General features: G+C 44.4%; 1 protein-coding gene across 7 annotated transcripts in view; it reads left to right on the top strand.

Annotated features, from left to right (window-relative positions):
- LOC139376446 (tight junction protein 1b) overlaps window positions 1-24,395 on the top strand; it is a 212,252-nt gene that overhangs the window by 63,198 nt on the left and 124,659 nt on the right. For 3 of the 7 annotated variants that reach the window (XM_071119104.1, XM_071119095.1, XM_071119089.1), the window contains exon 1: window positions 20,262-20,442. The exons of the other annotated variants lie outside the window; for them this stretch is intronic. The gene's annotated coding sequence lies outside the window, so the exon portion shown is untranslated. Of the gene's footprint in view, window positions 1-20,261; window positions 20,443-24,395 lie in introns of those variants that run through there. 7 annotated transcript variants of the gene reach the window in all.

The following is a 24,395-nucleotide window of genomic DNA, read 5'->3' as shown; positions in this document are numbered from 1 at the left end:
CTGGTCTAAAGTAGTGCACTATATAGGGAATAGGGTTCTATAGGGCTCTGGTCAAAAGTAGTGCACTATATAGGGAATAGGGTTCAATAGGTCTCTGGTCTAAAGTAGTGCACTATATAGGGAATGGGGTTCTATAGGGCTCGGGTCTAAAGTAGTGCACTATATAGGGAATAGGGTTCTATAGGGCTCTGGTCTAAAGTAGTGCACTATATAGGGAATAGGGTTCTATAGGGCCCTGGTCAAAGTAGTGCCCTATATATAGGGAATAGGGTTCTATAGGGCCCTGATCTAAAGTAGTGCACTATATAGGGAATAGGGTTCTATAGGGCCCTGGTCTAAAGTAGTGCACTTTATAGGGAATAGTGTTCGATAGGGCTCTGGTCTAAAGTAGTGCACTATATAGGGAATAGGGTTCTATAGGGCTCTGGTCTAAAGTAGTGCACTTTATAGGGAATAGTGTTCTATAGGGCTCTGGTCTAAAGTAGTGCACTATATAGTGAATAGGGTTCAATAGGGCCCTGGTCTAAAGTAGTGCACTATATAGGGCTCTGGTCTAAAGTAGTGCACTATATAAAGGGAATAGGGTTCCATAGGGCTCTGGTCTGAAGTAGTGCACTATATATAGGGCTCTGGTCTAAAGTAGTGCACTATATATAGGGAATAGGGTTCTATAGGGCTCTGGTCTAAAGTAGTGCACTTTATAGGGAATAGTGTTCTATAGGGCTCTGGTCTAAAGTAGTGCACTATATAGGGAATAGGGTTCAATAGGTCTCTGGTCTAAAGTAGTGCATTATATATAGGGTATAGGGTTCCAAAGGGCTCTGGTCTGAAGTAGTGGACTATATATAGGGCTCTGGTCTAAAGTAGTGCACTATATAGGGCTCTGGTCTAAAGTAGTGCACTATATATAGGGAATAGGGTTCCAAAGGGCTCTGGTCTAAAGTAGTGCAATATATAGGGCTCTGGTCTAAAGTAGTACACTATATATAGGGAATAGGGTGCTATAGGGTTCTGGTCTAAAGTAGTGCACTATATAGGGAATAGGGTTCTATAGGGCTCTGGTCTAAAGTAGTGCACTATATAGGGAATAGGGTTCTATAGGGCCCTGGTCAAAGTAATGCACTATATATAGGGAATAGGGTTCTATAGGGCCCTGATCTAAAGTAGTGCACTATATAGGGAATAGGGTTCTATAGGGCTCTGGTCTAAAGTAGTGCACTATATAGGGAATAGGGTTCTATAGGGCCCTGGTCAAAGTAATGCACTATATAAAGGGAATAGGGTTCCATAGGGCTCTGGTCTGAAGTAGTGCACTATATATAGGGCTCTGGTCTAAAGTAGTGCACTATATATAGGGAATAGGGTTCTATAGGGCTCTGGTCTAAAGTAGTGCACTTTATAGGGAATAGTGTTCTATAGGGCTCTGGTCTAAAGTAGTGCACTATATAGGGAATAGGGTTCAATAGGTCTCTGGTCTAAAGTAGTGCATTATATATAGGGTATAGGGTTCCAAAGGGCTCTGGTCTGAAGTAGTGCACTATATATAGGGCTCTGGTCTAAAGTAGTGCACTATATAGGGCTCTGGTCTAAAGTAGTGCACTATATATAGGGAATAGGGTTCCAAAGGGCTCTGGTCTAAAGTAGTGCAATATATAGGGCTCTGGTCTAAAGTAGTACACTATATATAGGGAATAGGGTGCTATAGGGTTCTGGTCTAAAGTAGTGCACTATATAGGGAATAGGGTTCTATAGGGCTCTGGTCTAAAGTAGTGCACTATATAGGGAATAGGGTTCTATAGGGCCCTGGTCAAAGTAATGCACTATATATAGGGAATAGGGTTCTATAGGGCCCTGATCTAAAGTAGTGCACTATATAGGGAATAGGGTTCTATAGGGCCCTGGTCTAAAGTAGTGCACTTTATAGGGAATAGTGTTCTATAGGGCTCTGGTCTAAAGTAGTGCACTATATAGGGAATAGGGTTCTATAGTGCTCTGGTCTAAAGTAGTGCACTTTATAGGGAATAGTGTTCTATAGGGCTCTGGTCCAAAGTAGTGCACTATATAGTGAATAGGGTTCAATAGGGCCCTGGTCTAAAGTAGTGCACTATATAGGGCTCTGGTCTAAAGTAGTGCACTATATAAAGGGAATAGGGTTCCATAGGGCTCTGGTCTGAAGTAGTGCACTATATAGGGCTCTGGTCTAAAGTAGTGCACTATATAGGGAATAGGGTTCTATAGGGCTCTGGTCTAAAGTAGTGCACTTTATAGGGAATAGTGTTCTATAGGGCTCTGGTCTAAAGTAGTGCACTATATAGGGAATAGGGTTCAATAGGTCTCTGGTCTAAAGTAGTGCATTATATATAGGCAATAGGGTTCTATAGGGCTCGGGTCTAAAGTAGTGCACTATATAGGGAATAGGGTTCTATAGGGCCCTGGTCTAAAGTAGTGCACTATATACAGGGTATAGGGTTCCATAGGGCTCTGGTCTGAAGTAGTGCACTATATATAGGGCTCTGGTCTAAAGTAGTGCACTATATAGGGCTCTGGTCTAAAGTAGTGCACTATATATAGGGAATAGGGTGCTATAGGGTTCTGGTCTAAAGTAGTGCAATATATAGGGCTCTGGTCTAAAGTAGTGCACTATATATAGGGAATAGGGTGCTATAGGGTTCTGGTCTAAAGTAGTGCACTATATATAGGGAATAGGGTGCTATTTGGAACTCACTCACTGTGCCATATAAAGATAGGGATGCTGCCGGGGAGGGAACCTCATTTTCCTGTCAAGTTATTTCTATCCTCTTTCCAGTGGTGATTTGGTGTGGAATACCTGAGTGATTCAGTAACCCCACCAGCCAATCCCCATGCCTTTCTGTTTCCCTCTCAGGACACACACTTTTCTAATGGGCCAATCCATCCGGACTAAAACCCCACTATTGTGATTGTGATTGATAGCTAGTTTTCCTTTGAAACATTTGAACCAGAAATGAACCCAGTAGGAACGAACAGAATCGATTTCCAGTAGAATGTAGAACATTCCAGTAGAATGTTAGAATGTAGAACATTCCAGTAGAATGTAGAATGTTAGAATGTAGAACATTCCAGTAGAATGTAGAATGTTAGAATGTAGAACATTCCAGTAGAATGTTAGAATGTAGAACATTCCAGTAGAATGTAGAATGTTAGAATGTAGAACATTCCAGTAGAATGTAGAATGTTAGAATGTAGAACATTCCAGTAGAATGTAGAAGTGCTGGTATATCTATAGTATTGTCTGGGCTCTTTTTTTTGCGCAGTGCAGTAAATTACCCCCTGGCTGATTCACCTCCTCCACTCTCTTATCCCTCACCCCCACGGGAGAACCTGATCCTCTCACCCCCCCACGGTCCAATGTGAGAACCTGATCCTCTCACCCCGCCCACGGTCCAATGGGAGAACCTGATCTTCTCACCCCCCCACGGTCCAATGGGAGAACCTGATCCTCTCACCCCCCCACGGTCCAATGGGAGAACCTGATCCTCTCACCCCCCCACGGTCCAATGGGAGAACCTGATCCTCTCACCCCCCCACGGTCCAATGGGAGAACCTGATCCTCTCTCCCCCCCACGGTCCAATGGGGGAACCTGATCCTCTCACTTGCATGGACTATAAGGAGAGAGGGAAGTGTGAGATATAATGGACAATAATTGTATTTATTTATTTATTGAACCTTTATTTAACCAGGAAGGCAAGTTGAGAACAAGTTCTCATTTACAATTGCGACCTGGCCAAGATAAAGCAAAGCAGTTCGACACATACAACGACACAGAGTTACACATGGAGTAAAACAAACATACAGTCAATAATACAGTATAAACAAGTCTATATACGATGTGAGCAAATGAGGTGAGATAAGGGAGGTAAAGGCAAAAAAAGGCCATGGTGGCAAAGTAAATACAATATAGCACGTAAAACACTGAAATGGTAGATTTGCAGTGGAAGAATGTGCAAAGTAGAAATAAAAATAATGGGGTGCAAAGGAGCAAAATAAATAAATAAATAAATAAAATAAAATAAAATAAATACAGTAGGGAAAGAGGTAGTTGTTTGGGCTAAATTATAGGTGGGCTATGTACATGTGCAGTAATCTGTGAGCTGCTCTGACAGCTGGTGCTTAAAGCTAGTGAGGGAGATAAGTGTTTCCCGTTTCAGAGATTTTTGTAGTTCGTTCCAGTCATTGGCAGCAGATAACTGGAAGGAGAGGCGGCCAAAGAAAGAATTGGTTTTGGGGGTGACCAGAGAGATATACCTGCTGGAGCGCGTGCTACAGGTGGGAGATGCTATGGTGACCAGCGAGCTGAGATAAGGTGGGACTTTACCTAGCAGGGTCTTGCAGATGACCTGGAGCCAGTGGGTTTGGCGACGAGTATGAAGCGAGGGCCAGCCAACGAGAGCGTACAGGTCACAGTGGTGGCTAGTATATGGGGCTTTGGTGGCAAAACGGATGGCACTGTGATAGACTGCATCCAATTTATTGAGTAGGGATTTGGAGGCTATTTTGTAAATGACATCGCCGAAGTCGAGGATCCGTAGGATGGTCAGTTTTACGAGGGTATGTTTGGCAGCATGAGTGAAGGATGCTTTGTTGTGAAATAGGAAGCCAATTCTAGATTTAACTTTGGATTGGAGATGTTTGATGTGGGTCTGGAAGGAGAGTTTACAGTCTAACCAGACACCTAGGTATTTGTAGTTGTCCACGTATTCTAAGTCAGAGCCGTCTAGAGTAGTGATGTTGGACAGGCGGGCGGTGATTGGTTGAAGGAGAAAGTGGTTAAAAGTATAAGTGTTAAGGACTTTGAATAATGACGTGCCTACTGTGAGGGGACTACTGTACTGTGAGGGGACTACTGTACTGTGAGGGGACTACTGTACTGTGAGGGGACTACTGTACTGTGAGGGGACTACTGTACTGTAAGGGGACTACTGTACTGTGAGGGGACTACTGTACCAGTGACACGAGCCTACCAGACAAGCTAAACTACTTCTATGCTCGCTTCAAGGCAAATAACACCGAAACATGCATGAGTACACCAGTTGTACCGGAAGACTGTGTGATCACGCTCTCCACAGCCGATGTGAGTAAGACCTTTAAACAGGTCAACATTCACAAGGCCGCAGGGCCAGATGGATTACCAGGACGTGTACTGCAAGCATGCGCTGACCAACTGGCAAGTGGTCAACCTGTCCCTGTCCGAGTCTGTAATACCAACATGTTTCAAGCAAACCAAGGTAACCTGCCTAAATGACTACCTACCCTACTCACGTCTGTAGCCATGTAGTGCTTTGAAAGCCTGGTAGGGGCTAGTAAGTAAGCATTTCAATGTAAGGTTGTATTCGGCGCATGTGACTAATAAAATTTGATTTGATTTCACTTGCTCTCACTCTCTCTCCCACACACACACACCAATGACCTACTGTGGGATGTGGAACACATGATCAGGTTGTTTAACACTAACACTAATCCTAACCTTAACCCTCAACCCCCTAGAAATAGCAATTGACCTCGTGGGAATGAACAAAATGTCCCCAGTTGGTCAAATGTTTGACTGTTTACTATTTACTACTAACAGCTAAAGACATCCACACACACACACACACACACACACACACACACACACACACACACACACACACACACACACACACACACACACACACACACACACACACACACACACACACACACACACACACACACACACACACACACACACCTCAGAGCCTGTAGAGCTAATTAATATGGTTAATTAACCCTCAGTCAATCTTTCATCCCAGCTGACAGTGTCTCTCCATCCCAAATGGTTCCCTATTGCCTATATAGTGCACTATTTTAGACCAGAGCCCTATAGAACCCTATTCCCTATATAGTGCACTACTTTAGACCAGGGCCCTATGGGCTCCAGTGCACTATATGTAGGGAATAGAGTGCCAATTAGAGTTGCATTGATCAGGATCTCTTGAATTCTAAAAGCCTTCATCCTCAGTGGGAATACATCACCGGTAGATCCCTCTGTGATCCATGATCTTGGCCATCCTTAGATCTCCAGCCTACCAGAGAGTCACACAGCAAGCTACATCTCTGGTATCTGCATTAACTGATTGGGATAGTTCATCATTATTAGCATTTGTGTCGATACTCCCCTGAGGGTAAACATACTTAAGTGATTGTTTCTTAGACAAATACACTCACTGTGCCGTGGAACAAGGCACTCTAGTGAAGGGTTCCCCAACTGGCGGATCGGGGGCCTAATTTGCTCCCCCCCCCCCCCCCCCCCCCAAGTTTTTTCTGAGCAAAAAAAAAAAACAATACTTGTTTGGCAGCATGAGAGAAGGATGCTTTGTTGTGAAATAGGAAGCCGATTCTGGATTTAATTTTGCATTGGAGATGTTTAATATGAGTCTGGAAAGAGAGTTTACAGTCTAACCAGACACCTAGGTATTTGTAGTTGTCCACATATTCTAAGTCAGAGTAATGACGCTAGTCGGGCGGGCAGCAATCGGATAAAAAGCATGAATTTAGTTTTACTAGCGTTTAAGAGCAGTTGGAGGCCACGGAAGGAGAGTTGTATGGCATTGAAGCTCGTTTGGAGGTTTGTTAACACAGTGTCCAAAGAAGGGCCAGATGTATACAGAATGGTGTCGTCTGCGTAGAGGTGTATCAAGGAATCACCCGCAGCAAGAGCGACATTGTTGCTATATACAGAGAAAAGAGTCGGCCCGAGATTTGAACCCTGTGGTCCCATTGAGACTGCCAGAGGTCCCGACAACAGGCCCTCCGATTTGACACACTGAACTCTATCTGAGAAGTAGTTGGTGAACCAGGCGAGGCAGTCATTTGAGAAACCAAGGCTGTTGAGTGTGCCGATAAGAATATGGTGATTGACACAGTCGAAAGCCTTGGCCAGGTCGATGAAGACGGTGAAGACGGCTGAACTGTCTTTTATCGATGGCGGTTATGATATCGTTTAGTACCTTGAGCGTGGCTGAGGTGCACACGTGACCAGCTCGGAAGCCGGATTGCACAGCGGAGAAGGTACGGTGGGATTCGAAATGGTCAGTGATCTGTTTATTAACTTGGTTTTCGAAGACTTTAGATAGGCAGGGCAGGATGGATATAGGTCTGTAACAGTTTGGGTCTGGGATGTCACCCCCTTTGAAGAGGGAGATGACCACGGCAGCTTTCCAATCTCTAGGGATCTCAGACGATACGAAAGAGAGGTTGAACAGACTGGTAATAGGGGTTGCAACAATGGTGGTGGATAATTTGAGAAAGAGAGGGTCCAGATTGTCTAGCCGAGCTGATTTGTACGGTTCCGGGTTTTGCAGTTCTTTCAGAACATCTGCTATCTGGATTTGGGTGAAGGAGAAGCTTGGGAGGCTTGGGCAAGTAGCTGCGGGGGGTGTAGAGCTGTTGGCCGGGGTTGGGGTAGCCAGGAGGAAACTGACCCGGCCTGGTTAACCTATCCTAGCTGTACTGACCCGGCCTGGTTAACCTATCCTAGCTGTACTGACCCGGCCTGGTTAACCTATCCTAGATGTACTGACCCGGCCTGGTTAACCTATCCTAGCTGTACAGACCCGGCCTGGTTAAGCATTTAGCATGATTGAGAAACAAATGCCCATGCTAGGACAGTATGAAAAAGGATATGTGAGACAAAGAAAAATGAGGGGATTAGAGAGACATTGGTGTTTTTGTTTTGTTTTACAGAACAGTAGATAACTAGCCTGGAACACAACAGTTAGGCTGTTTCGATTTCAGGTTAGGGGGGGTTGACCATTCCATCGTGGTTCTGGCAACTGCTTCTTAAAAAACAAATGACAATGTACATAACACTCTTATAATGCTCTTTGTCAACCTTGTACACCCACTTTTGCCTTGAACTGCTGTTATTCTGCGTAGCTGCAATGCTGTATCTGACATCTGTCATGCCATATGATCTCTGCAGTCATAATAGCTCATAGATAGCACAGAGACATGCCATCCTTCGGATTTGCTTAGTGGGCTGTTTTCCTAGTGTGTGTGTGTGTGTGTGTGTGTGTGTGTGTGTGTGTGTGTGTGTGTGTGACTGCGTGTACTATGTCAGTGATGTGAGTCACCCCCTCGGTCAGGGGCAGAGCTCCGCTGTGATTTGCATCCCAAATGACACCATATAGGCCTTGGGCAAAAGTAGTGCACAAAATATAGAATATGATTCCATTTGGAACTAAGTCCCTCCCCCTTCCCTGTTCTGAGTGCTTCATTTGTCTGTTTTGTTACACCAGGGTGATTTGCTTCTCTATCCCATTGTGTTAGGATCCTGGGATTCTTTTGTTACAATGTGCTGAGCCGAATATGGAAACACATTATTGACAGATTATTCTGTTGTTACGGAGTATGATTCTCCCACTGTGACGCTAGAGCTGGTTATGGACACACACACACACACACACACACACACACACACACGCACACACGCACACACGCACACACACACACACACACAAATGGTACCTGCAGTTTAGTACACAGACTAGAAGCTTAGGTGCAGGTTGAGGTCACACAGCTACAGTAGCTATTAGTAGATGGACAGTGCATTCGGAAAGTATTCAGACCCCTTGACATTTTCCACAGTCTTATTCTAAAATGTATTAAATCGTTTCCCCCCCCCCCCCCCCCCTCATCAATCTACACACAATACCCCATAATGACATCACAATACCCCATAATGACATCACAATACGCCATAATGACATCACAATACCCCATAATGACATCACAATACCCCATAATGACATCACAATACCCCATAATGACATCACAATACCCCATAATGACATCACAATACCCCATAATGACAAAGAAAAAAATGGTTCTTAGAAATGTTTGCAAATGTATAACAATTTTATTAACTGAAATAACTTATTGACATAAGTATTCAGACCCTTTGCTAGCAAACAACTTAATTTGTGTCCACCTGTAGTCAATTCTATTGATTGCACATTATATATATAAGGTCCCACGGTTGACAGTGCCAGTCAGAGAAAAACCGACCCATGAGGTCAAAGGAATTATCCATAGAGCTCCGAGACAGGACTGTGTCGAGGCACAGATCTGGGGAAGGGTACCAAAACATTTCTGCAACGAAAATGGAAGAAAATGGAATGGAGGAAGTTTGGAACCACCAAGACTCTTCCTAGAGCCAGGCCTAGAGCCAGGCCAAACTGAGCAATCGGGGGAGAAGGGCCTTGGTCAAGGAGGTGACCAAGAACCCGAGTTCCTCTGTGGAGATGGGATAACCTTCCAGAAGGACAACCTTAATCCGGATGACACTGGGCCAATTGTGCGCCAAGTCATGGGTCTCCCGGTCGCAGCCGGCTTCAACACAGCCTGGTATCGAACTCGGGTCTGTAGTGACGCCTCTAGCGCTGCGATGCAGTGCCTTAGACCAGTGCGCCACTCGGTGGCCGACTAGTCAGTAGTCAGTATCGAGGGAAATATGAACGGAGCAAAGTATAGAGAGATCCTTGATGAAAACCTGCTCCAGAGCGCTCAGGACCTCCGACTGGGGTGAAGGTTCACCTTCGACAGGACAATGACCCTAAGCACACAGCCAAGACAATGCAGGAATGGCTTCAGGACAAGTCTCTTAATTTCCTTGGTCCAGCTAGAGCCCGGACTTGATCCTGATCAAACATCTCTGGAGAGACTGTGCAGCAACGCTCCCCATCCAACCTGACAGAGCTTGAGAGGATCTGCAGAGAAGAATGGGAGAAACTCCCACAAATACAGGTGTGCCAAGCTTGTAGCATCAAACCCAAGAAGACTTGGGGCTGTAATCACTGCCAAAGGTGCTTCAACAAAGTACTGAACATTTATGTAAATGTAAATGTGATCTGTTTTTTAAATTTAATACATTTGCAAAAAATGTCTAAAAACCTGTTTTTGCTTTGTCATTATGGGGTATCATGTGTACATTGATGAGGGGGGGAAAAACAATTTAATAAATTTTTGAATAAGGCTGTAACGTAACTAAATGTGGAAAAGGTCAAGGGGTCTGAATACTTTCCAAATACACTGTATGCTTTGCATTGATCATTGGCTTGTGCGTGACATTTATTTGTAACACTGTTGGGATGTTATCCAATATAATTATCCAGGATAATAGTCCATTCATGCATCTAGTTGTGCTATACGGCCACTGTTCATCACTATTTTACACTACTGTTTGTCTGTGACTGTCCTTGTTGATCTCATTTGGCCAACCCACCTCCTGCCTCCATTCTAGAACTCTCTCCGTCCCACCATCCCTCGGAATCCTCCTTCATCCAACCACATCCCTCGGAATCCTCCTTCATCCAACCACATCCCTCGGAATCCTCCTTCATCCAACCACATCCCTCGGAACCCTCCTCTCCTTCATCCAACCACATCCCTCGGAACCCTCCTTCATCCAACCACATCCCTCGGAATCCTCCTTCATCCAACCACATCCCTCGGAATCCTCCTTCATCCAACCACATCCCTCGGAATCCTCCTTCATCCAACCACATCCCTCGGAACCCTCCTTCATCCAACATCAGTCAGAATCCTCCTTCATCCAACCATCAGTCGGAATCCTCCTCATCCAACCATCCCTCGGAACCCTCCTTCATCCAACCATCAGTCAGAATCCTCCTTCATCCAACCATCAGTCAGAATCCTCCTTCATCCAACCATCAGTCAGAACCCTCCTTCATCCAACCATCAGTCAGAATCCTCCTTCATCCAACCATCAGTCAGAACCCTCCTTCATCCAACCATCAGTCAGAATCCTCCTTCATCCAACCATCAGTCAGAATCATCCTTCATCCAACCATCAGTCAGAATCCTCCTTCATCCAACCATCAGTCAGAATCCTCCTTCATCCAACCATCAGTCAGAATCCTCCTTCATCCAACCATCAGTTAGAATCCTCCTTCATCCAACCATCCCTCAGAATCCTCCTTCATCCAACCACATCCCTCAGAATCCTCCTTCATCCAACCATCAGTCAGAATCCTCCTTCATTCAACCATCCCTCGGAACCCTCCTTCATCCAACCATCAGTCAGAATCCTCCTTCATCCAACCATCAGTCAGAATCCTCCTTCATCCAACCATCAGTCAGAATCCTCCTTCATCCAACCATCAGTTAGAATCCTCCTTCATCCAACCATCCCTCAGAATCCTCCTTCATCCAACCACATCCCTCAGAATCCTCCTTCATCCAACCATCAGTCAGAATCCTCCTTCATCCAACCATCAGTTAGAATCCTCCTTCATCCAACCATCAGTCAGAATCCTCCTTCATCCAACCATCCCTCAGAATCCTCCTTCATCCAACCATCAGTCAGAACCCTCCTTCATCCAACCATCAGTCAGAATCCTCCTTCATCCAACCATCAGTCAGAATCCTCCTTCATCCAACCACATCCCTCAGAATCCTCCTTCATCCAACCATCAGTCAGAATCCTCCTTCATCCAACCATCAGTCAGAATCCTCCTTCATCCAACCATCCCTCAGAATCCTCCTTCATCCAACCACATCCCTCAGAATCCTCCTTCATCCAACCATCAGTCAGAATCCTCCTTCATCCAACCATCAGTTAGAATCCTCCTTCATCCAACCATCAGTCAGAATCCTCCTTCATCCAACCATCCCTCAGAATTCTCCTTCATCCAACCACATCCCTCAGAATCCTCCTTCATCCAACCATCAGTCAGAATCCTCCTTCATCCGCCAACGGAATCAGTAGTGGCAGTGTGTGTAACTCCTCTTACATCACCAACAGGACCTCCTAGTGCTTCTCACTCCTGTCTTACCTATATTCAGCCGATATTGGACGAGACGGGTCCCATTATGTCTGGCGAAATCCAAACACTGCATTCCACAGTAAGAACCTTATACCAACGGTCAAGCATGGTGGTGGTAGTGTGATGGTTTGGGGTCAGCATGGTGGTGGTAGTGTGATGGTTTGGGGAGGCTTTGCTGCCTCAGGACCTGGATGACTTGCCTCAATAGAAGGAACCATGGAATTCTGATCTGTAGCAGATAATTCAACAGGAGAATGTCAGGCCACTCGTCTGTGAGCTGAAACTGAAGCGCGGCTGGGTCATGCAGCAAGACAACGATCCAAAACACACAGTCAAGTCTACGTGAAAATGGTTTTTAAAAAAGCAACAAATTTGAAGTTTTGGAATGGCCTAGTCAAAGTCTAGACATAATCCCAATTGAGATGTTGTGGCAGGATTTGAAACGAGCAGTTGATGCTTGAAAACCCACAAATGTCGCTGAGTTAAAGCAGTTCTGCATGCAAGAGTGTGCCACAATTCCTCCACAGCGATGTGAGAGACTGATCAATAACTACAGGAAGTGTTTGGTGGGAGTCGTTGCAGCTAAAGGTGGACTGATCAACAACTACAGGAAGTGTTTGGTTGGAGTCGTTTGGTTGGAGTCGTTGCATTTTATACAATAAAATAAGTATAAAAAAAAAAAATATTTGTAAACTCAGGTTCCCTTTATCTAAAATTATGTTTTGGTTATAGATCTGATAACAAGTGTCAATAATATGCAAAACAAATAGATAAAATCAGAAAGGGGCCAAAACCTTTTCACAACACTGTAGTAGATAATAGGGTTTCATTTGGGATGCAGGCAGATTTAATCCACATTGAAAATGGCCCCTTTAGAAAAGGTTACATCTGCATCTGCTTTGGGTTACTGAACGATAGGCTCTCTTTCATAAACTCTCTCGATTTTGTCCGTCTTTTCCCAAATGCATCACACACACAAGATTAATTTAAATTAAACCCGGAAAAAAAACGTTTTTTTGTTTGTTGATAAATTACACATATTTTACTGACTACAGGTTCCCAGAGGAGTGGCTGTATGCTGTACTAGTAGGCAATAGATGGCTCATACAGGGAGAGGTGAATTAATTGACACACACACACCTTTATCAAAGATGTAGTGACACATCCAGTACACACTGTGGCTCTAACTCCCTCTGTTGAAAACACACTATAAAGACTGTGACTCCCTCTGTTGAAAACACACTATAAAGACTGTGACTCTAACTCCCTCTGTTGAAAACACACTATAAAGACTGTGACTCCCTCTGTTGAAAACATACTATAAAGACTGTGACTCTAACTCCCTCTGTTGAAAACATACTATAAAGACTGTGACTCTAACTCCCTCTGTTGAAAACATACTATAAAGACTGTGACTCTAACTCCCTCTGTTGAAAACATACTATAAAGACTGTGACTCTAACTCACTCTGTTGAAAACACACTATAAAGACTCTAACTCACTCTGTTGAAAACACACTATAAAGACTCTAACTCACTCTGTTGAAAACACACTATAAAGACTCTAACTCCCTCTGTTGAAAACACACTATAAAGACTCTAACTCCCTCTGTTTATTTTGATTTAACCTTCACTTAACTAGGCAAGTCAGTTAAGAACACATTTTTATTTACAACGACGGCCTACCCCGGCCAAACCCGGACGACGCTGGGCCAATTGTGTGCCACCCTATGGGACTCCCAATCACGGACGGTTGTGATAGAGCCTGGAATCGAACCAGGTCTGTAGTGACTCCTCTAGCACTGAGAGGCTGTGCCTTAGACCTCTGCGCCACTCGGGAGCACCTCTCTGTTACAAGCATGTTATTCGACACTGTCGAAAGCATTTCAGCTCACCTACAATCAAGTTTCAGAGAGTTTCATATATGAGGCACTTTTTTTTATTAGTTAAAAATATATAGCATATATATAGCAAAATATATAGCATATATATAGCAAAATATATAGCATATATATAGCAAAATATATATCATATATATAGCAAAATATATAGCATATATATAGCAAAATATATAGCATATATATAGCAAAATATATAGTATATATATAGCAAAATATATAGCATATATATAGCAAAATATATAGCATATATATATATATAGCATATATATAGCAAAATATATAGCATAAATATATAGCAAAATATATAGCATAAATATATAGCAAAATATATAGCATATATATATAGCAAAATATATAGCATATATATATATAGCAAAATATATAGCATATATATATAGCAAAATATATAGCATATGCTTTCAAGCACTGAGCCGTAGGGGACAACAGTTGTAGCATGTTATCGTGCATCATACAGGATTAATTGTAATGTACAAGGCTGCTTGTTTGAGTTGAAAGACTTAAAGAGCCACAGAACACGCAGATTGACACGTGTTTTTCTGTTGCTCATTAGAAAAAACGAGGTAAACCTAACCCTTACCCTAACCCATAACCGTAAACCTAACCCTTACCCTAACCCATAACCGTAAACCTAACCCTTACCCTAACCCATAACCGTAAACCTAACCTTTACCATAACCCATAACCGTAAACCTAACCCTTACCCTAACCCATAACCGTAAACCTAACCCTTACCATAACCCATAACCGTAAACCTAACCCTTACCCTAACCCATAACCGTAAACCTTACCCTTACCATAACCCATAACCGTAAACCTAACCCTTACACTAACCCATAACCGTAAACCTAACAGATTGGCACGTGTTTTTCTGTTGCTCATTAGAAAAAAACGAGGTTTTCAGTCTGGCGGAGGAGTTTCTCCGATTCTGCGTTTGGCTAATTATGTAGATCTCCGTAAACGCCGAAGTCTATTTCACTTCCTCAAAATCCCCAGAATGGATCTAAGATAATTCAAGAAATATGTAATACATTTACATTTTTTTGTTGTTGTTGTTGTTGCTGAGGATGTTTTAGTTGCACAATTTGACATCTATCTAAGGTGTTTGGTGCAGTATTTCTCAAGTTAAAATATGTGCCATTTGTTGTCTTATGTAAACAAAGTCGGAGCTCCTGTGCAAGTCGGTCTCGCTGTGCAAGTCGGTCTCGCTGTGCAAGTCGGTCTCACTGTGCAAGTCGGTCTCGCTGTGCAAGTCGGTCTCGCTGTGCAAGTCGGTCTCGCTGTGCAAGTCGGTCTCGCTGTGCAAGTCGGTCTCACTGTGCAAGTCGGTCTCACTGTGCAAGTCGGTCTCGCTGTGCAAGTCGGTCTCACTGTGCAAGTCGGTCTCGCTGTGCAAGTCGGTCTCACTGTGCAAGTCGGTCTCACTGTGCAAGTCGGTCTCGCTGTGCAAGTCGGTCTTGCTGTGCAAGTCGGTCTCGCTGTGCAAGTCGGTCTCGCTGTGCAAGTCGGTCTCACTGTGCAAGTCGGTCTCGCTGTGCAAGTCGGTCTCGCTGTGCAAGTCGGTCTCGCTGTGCAAGTCGGTCTCGCTGTGCAAGTCGGTCTCGCTGTGCAAGTCGGTCTCGCTGTGCAAGTCGGTCTCGCTGTGCAAGTCGGTGTCACTGTGCTATTGGATAGAGAGCAATCGCCGCAGCTGTTCACCCGATGTTGGTTAGGCATCTTCTAATCTAAACCCAACCTTTAAATGTACCCTTTGTAACACAACGGATGTTCCCAAATCCATTTTTAGAGGAGACTGACTTCATGACCAAAAGTATCTTACTTAACATGTTGCAGTGAATTTGAACACTAGGAATAACTGTTTCTGATTGGGCCATTTTCATAAAGGCAGACGCTCTTTAATATCCATCACAACATATTGCCATGGTTTCAGCAACGATGCATAAAAAGGCATGAAGTGTGAAGGAATAGGAGGTTTCTATGTGTTTAAATGGGCCTCATGGGTCTCTCCCTAGTATCCTGTCACAGCCTTACACACACATACACACACACACACACACATACAAACACACACATACACACACCATCTGTTTTGCTATCCTTGTGGGGACCTCATATGGACTTCCATTTAAAATCCTATTTTCCCTAACCCATAACCGTAAACCTAACCCTTACCCTAACCCATAACCCATAACCGTAAACCTAACCCTTACCCTAACCCATAACCGTAAACCTAACCCTTACCCTAACCATAACCCATAACCGTAAACCTAACCCTTACCCTAACCCTTACCATAACCCTAACCCAAAACCGTAAACCTAACCCTTACCCTAACCGTAACCCATAACCGTAAACCTAACCCTTACCATAACCCTTACCATAACCCTAACCCATAACCGTAAACCTAACCCTTACCTTAACCCATAACCGTAAACCTAACCCTTACCCTAACCCATAACCGTAAACCTAACCCTAACCCATAACCGTAAACCTAACCCTAACCCATAACCGTAAACCTAACCCTAACCCATAACCGTAAACCTAACCCTTACCCTAACCCATAACCGTAAACCTAACCCTTACTCTAACCCTAACCCATAACCGTAAACCTAACCCTTACTCTAACCCTAACCCATAACCGTAAACCTAACCCTTACCCTAACCCATAACCGTAAACCTAACCCTTACCATAACCCATAACCGTAAACCTAACCCTTACCATAACCCATAACCGTAAACCTAACCCTTACCATAACCCATAACCGTAAACCTAACCCTTACCATAACCCATAACCGTAAACCTAACCCTTACCTTAACCCATAACCGTAAACCTAACCCTTACCATAACCCATAACCGTAAACCTAACCCTTACCTTAACCCATAACCGTAAACCTAACCCTTACCATAACCCATAACCGTAAACCTAACCCTTACCATAACCCATAACCGTAAACCTAACCCTTACCTTAACCCATAACCGTAAACCTAACCCTTACCATAACCCATAACCGTAAACCTAACCCTTACCCTAACCCATAACCGTAAACCTAACCCTTACCATAACCCATAACCGTAAACCTAAGTAAACCTAACCCTTACCATAACCCATAACCGTAAACCTAACCCTTACCCTAACCCATAACCGTAAACCTAACCCTTACCATAACCCATAACCGTAAACCTTACCCTTACCCTAACCCATAACCGTAAACCTAACCCTTACCCTAACCCATAACCGTAAACCTAACCCTTACCTTAACCCATAACCGTAAACCTAACCCTTACCTTAACCCAGAACCGTAAACCTAACCCTTACCATAACCCTAACCCATAACCGTAAACCTAACCCTTACCCTAACCCATAACCGTAAACCTAACCCTTACCATAACCCATAACCGTAAACCTAACCCTTACCCTAACCCATAACCGTAAACCTAACCCTTACCATAACCCTAACCCATAACCGTAAACCTAACCCTTACCATAACCCTAACCCATAACCGTAAACCTAACCCTTACCCTAACCCTTACCCTAACCCTTACCCTAACCCTTACCATAACCCTAACCCATAACCGTAAACCTAACCCTTACCCTAACCCTTACCCTAACCCTTACCATAACCCTAACCCATAACTGTAAACATAACCCTTACCATAACCCTAACCCATAACCGTAAACCTAACCCTTACCCTAACCCTTACCATAACCCTAACCCATAACCGTAAACCTAACCCTTACCATAACCCTAACCCATAACCGTAAACCTAACCCTTACCATAACCCTAAAATAGCCTTTGTCCTCGTGGGGACCTGGGAAATGTCCCTATGAGGGCAAATTGTCCTTGTTTTACCATCCTTGTGAGGAGTTTTGGGGATTTCCTGTACCCACGAGGATAATAATACAGGCACACACACACACACACACACACACACACACACACACACACACACACACACACACACACATACACACACACACACACACACACACACACAGCAACATGCATGTTAGCCATCTGCTGTGAGATAAGTGAATGAAGATTAGCCCGTCGGTGCTAAGTGAAAGGTCTTAATTATGGAGGCTCAACCTCTCCACTAAATCATGTAGATACCAAGTCTACATCCCAAATGGCACCCTATATAGTGCACTACCTTCGCCCATAGGGTTCTGTTGAAAAGTAGCACACTATATGTAGGGTGCCATTTGGTACGTGACCAACGACAGGAGGGGCAACCAGGACCGGGTCAAAACCGTAATGGGATGTTCAATATTTACTGCCATGAATGAATCCAAAACGATCATTCAGAACAAAACAACCTTATTATTCCCAGTAGTAAATATTTAACTATCGAGAGAAGATGTTTATAGAAGCAAATGACACTTTTAAATGCGCTTCTATTCCTTTAGTGGAATACTTGACAGAAGTGCTTGCTGCAGCAGCAGTGTAAAAGTACGGCACAAAGTCCACGTGGATTAGGTTACTCCGGGTATCTGGGAATATGCGGCACACCATTACTATGTCTACACAAAGGCCTGCCGAAACATTTCTGCTGATACAGTGTTACAAATGTATCCGTGGTATTTATCACCCACTGCAATTAAACTACTATTACTTTCCTATGCGGTTCATTAATGATTTGTTAGGTTGTCAAAATGAATAAATAAATAAATAGCCTGCAGCATTTAATCTATCTTCTTGGTCAATGTAATTTTGTGAAGGCATCTACTGATGTTGAGTGTTACAATCTGTATGCATGATCTGGTTCCTCTCTAGATTTATTCCTAGGTTCCCTCCGTTCTAGAGAGTTGTTCCTAGGTTCCCTCCGTTCTAGAGAGTTGTTCCTAGGTTCCTGCGTTCTAGGGAGTTCTTCCTAGGTTCCCTCCGTTCTAGGGAGTTCTTCCTAGGTTCCCTCCGTTCTAGGGAGTTCTTCCTAGGTTCCCTCCGTTCTAGAGAGTTGTTCCTAGGTTCCTGCATTCTAGGGAGTTCTTCCTAGGTTCCCTCCGTTCTAGGGAGTTCTTCCTAGGTTCCTGCGTTCTAGGGAGGTCTTCCTAGGTTCCTGCATTCTAGGGTGTACTTCCTAGGTTCCCTCCATTCTAGGGAGTTCTTCCTGGGTTCCCTCCATTCTAGGCAGTTCTTCCTAGGTTCCCTCCGTTCTAGGGAGTTCTTCCTAGGTTCCTGCGTTCTAGGGAGTTCTTCCTAGGTTCCTGCGTTCTAGGGAGTGCTTCCTGGTCACTGTGTTTCTGCGTTGCTTGCACTCTCGAGGGTTTTTTAGGCTGCGTTTCTGTAAAGCACTTTGTGACAACCGATGATGTAAAAAAGGTTTTATAAAATAAATCTGATTGATTGGTGTCGGCTTGTTACAGATCTGTTTGTATACAGGCTTAGTCTTATCCACATGATTCTCCCTGCAAATCTTCTCTAATCAAACTGAGTGAGTAAAGAGCAGGCTGCCTGCTCCATTGAAGACAAAACACATTCTTGTCCACAGAGCAGAGCCCGCCTCCCCTACACTACACTACAAGTATCTCTTTGCAGTGTTGTGCACTGTAATAAACATTCATCGGCTTGCTTATTTTATTGCCGTGGGCTTGATTGATGGCAAATCTATGCAATCCTAGGGATCCTAGGGTGGAACTGCATAATTGAAAAGTGACAAGTGTAGAGAAAGGTTTTAAATCAATAAGGCATAAGCCAAACGAAGAGTGGCTTTTCTGGCCTTCAAATCGATAACCACTATCATATTTGTTTGGCTTATTGAATGATGCAATTACTGTACGTCCTGATTTATATACTAATTTGTTTGACATTTTGCAGGATGCAATCTCTTGATGCATTTTGTATGACTATAATATATACATATTTTTATATTTATTGACCCTCTCTTGTTTAGACAAGAGTTGAGGGAAATTCAGTGAGTATAATTTTTTGGACAAGCACACAAAATTCTGTTTTGTGCTGTAGGCTTTTATACACACACACAGGGGCGGACTGGGACCAGAAATTGACGCTGGCATTTCTAACACACTGGACTATTTTTTTCCCCCGAGGCCCCCACAACCGTCCATTATTTTCCCTGCTGGCCCCCACTTCAGCACATTTTACTCTTTGAGGCTCCTATTATAAGCCAGATAATTATAATTTTGCACAAAAAAAGTTTGACAGGCCCACTGCTAGTTAGCTGTTAATAACTGTGTGTGGTAAGGAATATGGACCAGCCCATTTGGCATTTGCCCTCCTGCCCTTACACAGACAAACATAATTTTCTCTAGAAATTCATCATGATTCAATTTGCATGCATGTCATATTGCAGGTTTTTATGTGTGCCGTTTGAAAGATAGTCTAATGACAGAAAATCGTATTATTAGCTCATTTTGACCTCAAAGCGCAATAATTATGCGTTTCCAGTGGAATGACGCGTGATGCTGCGTTACTCTCCACGTCCCCATCTAGTCCACCACCGGAGAAAAGCATTGGTCTATCCCAGGCAGACCGGTCACTGTAGCCGCGCTGTTGAGGAGGAAACCGAACCGTACTGGTCGAGGGGAAAGGCATCCTGTGCCTCTCTGCCTTTTGCAGTGCGGCTGCTTTGGAGATACGAGGGACAATTCATCTATTCCTTTCCTGAAAGGAAGGATTTCACCCATAAATTATAAGGACCAGTACACCGAATAAGGTGAATACATTTATGAATACATATGGACTTGTAGCTAGTTTCAGCTTGAGAGGGAGAGAGAGAGAAATAGAGAGAGAGAGAGAGAGAGAAGACCGTGTGTGTGTGTGTGTAGTGCCGCTGCGATTTGCGAGATCATTCACCACCACTCGTTTATATAGATAAACTAGTCTGAACCAACAACCTTTTCTAATCCAATTGTGTTTTGTCGATTAGCCAAAGAACGAGGAGATAAAATCACTTGGCATGGCGTGTTGACAGCGGCTGTAGGAGACATAATGTTGCCGTTGTGTTAACCAGGACCGCTTGATTTCACCGGGAGTAACAAAATGTCGGCCACGGTTCCTTCTAACCGAAGCGAAGGTAGCGCCTGTAAAAAGAAAGCTGTTAACTGTGTGTGTGTGTGGTAAGAAATCATACAAAAAAACACCCAGAAACTTAGGACAAGCATGGTGGTTGAACTATGACACAGCATCTTTACTCTGCACATTTCAGCGGTGTGTGTGTGTGTGTGTGTGTGTTCTTACCCCCAGAATGAAGCACCTAGTCGCTCAGTTTAAAGTCTGCTGTTGCTTGAGCTACACTATGTGACTGTTAATTAATACATGTCATACAACCAGGTAATAATACAGGTAGTTTGCTACATTGTATACTGAGATGTTAAGTTAGATTCAGTTAGATTGTAACTACATGGATAAATATCGCCTCGATGTTATTGACAACACAGGTTAGCTGCTTAGCAAGCGGGCTAAAATAGCATTACATTGGTCAGCTGTTCAGATCACGTTTTCAAGGGGGTAAGCTAGTGATGTTTGATCGGGGATTTTTTTCTAGGTAACCATTATATTTATAACAGGCTAGTTTTAAGTATGGTTATATCTAGCTACCTCCATCACCAAGTCACCTGTTGAATATAGATGATCAGGCAGCATCAGTCCTCCCAACAGGAGTCCTGCCCTGTTGGGCGTTGTCCTGTAGCCACGATAACTTTTACCAACTTGGTTATATGGAGGACAGGAGGCAACTGGTGCTTTCAAGACAACTAGGAACTAGTAATCTTCAGCTCGTAAAGACTGAGCTCTAGAAAGATAGATTTGTTTTAATTCTTCTCCAGAGTTCCCAGTTGTTTTGAAAGCAGTATAGGACTTGTGATTGTGACCTTTTATTACTTGTGTGTGTGTGTGTGTGTGTGTGTGTGTGAAGGGGACACACTCTTTTCACGCCACATCGATACAAACTGATCGTAGCAGAATGTAAGAAAGAATTTTTGCTAACCCGAACCCTTTTCCTAACCTTTAACAGTCTCCTAACCTGCTACATTACAGTAGCGGGCGGTGTGGGGGTAAAATCACTGGGGAAGTCAAGCCGGGAACAAAATAGTATGTGTTGTTTGCTCTGTTAGTTCATATGCCTTGCCTAGTTCATATGCCTTGTCACTGTAATATATCGGTCTAAGGACGAAACAATAAGACACAGTGGCAGAGTAAATTCAACTACACCTGTGTTTCATCACAAAAGCGGAGAGTCTTTCCGTTAAAGTCCATGAAGCATATTGCATGTAACAAACAGTTACAAGAGGTGTATTTTTTTTTATGTTTAAAAATAATAAAATCTACTTCTACTGCTTGCATCAGTTACTTGATGTGGAATAGAGTTCCATGTAGTCATGTCTCTATGTAGTACTGTGGAATAGAGTTCCATGTAGTCATGGCTCTATGTAGTACTGTGGAATAGAGTTCCATGTAGTCATGTCTCTATGTAGTACTGTGGAATAGAGTTCCATGTAGTCATGTCTCTATGTAGTACTGTGGAATAGAGTTCCATGTAGTCATGGCTCTATGTAGTACTGTGGAATAGAGTTCCATGTAGTCATGTCTCTATGTAGTACTGTGGAATAGAGTTCCATGTAGTCATGGCTCTATGTAGTACTGTGGAATAGAGTTCCATGTAGTCATGGCTCTATGTAGTACTGTGCGCCTCCCATAGTCTGTTCTGGGGAGCATCAGACTAACCGCGTTTAAAAATAGGCTGCTTTTATTTATTTCATTACATTGTCATCTCAGTATGACTAAGTATGTGTCCTCTGGCTAGGCAACACATTCAGAGACTTGTTCTAAAGCCACTTCTGCGTTGTCTTGGCTGTGTGCTTAGGGTCGTTCTCCTGTTGGAAGGTGAACCTTCACCCCAGTCTGAGCTCCTGAGCACTCTGGAGCATGTTTCCATCAAGGATCTCTTAGTACTTTGCTCCACTCATCTTTCCCTCGATCCTGACTAGGCTCCCAGTCCCTGCCGCCGAAAAACATCCCCACAGCATGATGCTGCCCCCACCATGCTTCACAGTAGGGATGGTGCCAGGTTTCCTCCAGACGTGACGCTTGGCATTCAGGCCAAAGAGTTCAATCTTGGTTTCATCAGACTAGAGAATCTTGTTTCTCATGGTCTGAGAGTCATTTAGGTGCTTGTTGGCAAACTCCAAGTGGGCTGTCATGTGCCTTTTACTGAGAAGTGGCTTCTGTCTGGCCACTACCATAAAGTCCTGATTGGTGGAGTGCTGCAGAGATGGTTGTCCTTCCGGAAGGTTCTCCCATCTCCACAGAGGAACTCTGGACCTCTATCAGAGTGACCATCGGGTTCTTGGTCACCTCCCTGACCAAGGCCCATCTCCCCTGATTGTTCAGTTTGGCCTGGCGGCCAGCTATAGGAAGAGTCTTGGTGGTTCCAAACTTCTTCCATTTAAGAATGATGCCACTGTGTTCTTGGGGACCTTCAATGCTGAAAAAAGAAAATTGGTACCCTTCCCCAGATCTGTGCCTCGACACAATCCTGTCTCGGAGCTCTACGGATAATTCCTTTGACCTCATGGCTTGGTTTTTTCTCTGACATGCACCGTCAACTGTGGGACCAAATCATGTCCAATCAATTGAATTTACCACAGGTGGACTCCAATCAAGTTGTAAAAACATCTCAAGGATGATCAATGGAAACAGGATGCACCTGAGCTCAATTTCGAGTCTCATAGCGAAGAGTCTGAATTCCTGTTTTCGCTTTGTCATTATGGCGTATTGTGTGTAGATTGATGAGGGGGAAAAAAAACAAATAATTGTATACATTTTAGAATGAAGCTGCATCGTAACTAAATGTTGAAACAGTCAAGGAGTCTGAATATATCCAAATGCACTGTATATATGCTGAACAAAAATAACAACAAAAACAACAATATAAACGCAACATGCAACAATATCAAATATTTCACTGAGTTACAGTTCATATAAGGAAATCAGTCATTTGAAATAAAATCATTAGGCCCTAATCCATGGATTTCAGATGATTGGGCTGGAGCGCAGCCATGGGTGGGCCTAGGCCCACCCACTAAGGAGCCATGCCCACCCACTAAGGAGCCAGGCCCACCCACTGGGGGTGCCAGGCCCACCCACTTGGGAGCCAGGCCCACCCACTAAGGAGCCAGGCCCAGCCACTGGGGAGCCAGGCCCAGCCACTTGGGAGCCAGGCCCACCCACTGGGGAGCCAGGCCCACCCACTGGGGAGCCAGGCCCAGCCACTGGGGAGCCAGGCCCACCCACTGGGGAGCCAGGCCCAGCCACTGGGTAGCCAGGCCCACCCACTGGGGAGCCAGGCCCAGCCACTGAGGAGCCAGGCCCACCCACTGGGGAGCCAGGCCCAGCCACTGGGTAGCCAGGCCCACCCACTGGGGAGCCAGGCCCAGCCACTGGGGAGCCAGGCCTACCCACTGGGGAGCCAGGCCCACCCACTGGGGAGCCAGGCCCACCCACTGGGGAGCCAGGCCCACCCACTGGGGAGCCAGGCCCAGCCACTGGGTAGCCAGGCCCACCCACTGGGGAGCCAGGCCCAGACACTGAGGAGCCAGGCCCACCCACTGGGGAGCCAGGCCCACCCACTGGGGAGCCAGGCCCAGCCACTGGGTGGCCAGGCCCACC

This window comes from Oncorhynchus clarkii, chromosome 2, assembly GCF_045791955.1.
Source record: "Oncorhynchus clarkii lewisi isolate Uvic-CL-2024 chromosome 2, UVic_Ocla_1.0, whole genome shotgun sequence".
In the NCBI taxonomy this organism is placed as follows: domain Eukaryota; kingdom Metazoa; phylum Chordata; class Actinopteri; order Salmoniformes; family Salmonidae; genus Oncorhynchus; species Oncorhynchus clarkii.
This window is presented reverse-complemented; position numbering and strand designations above follow the sequence as displayed.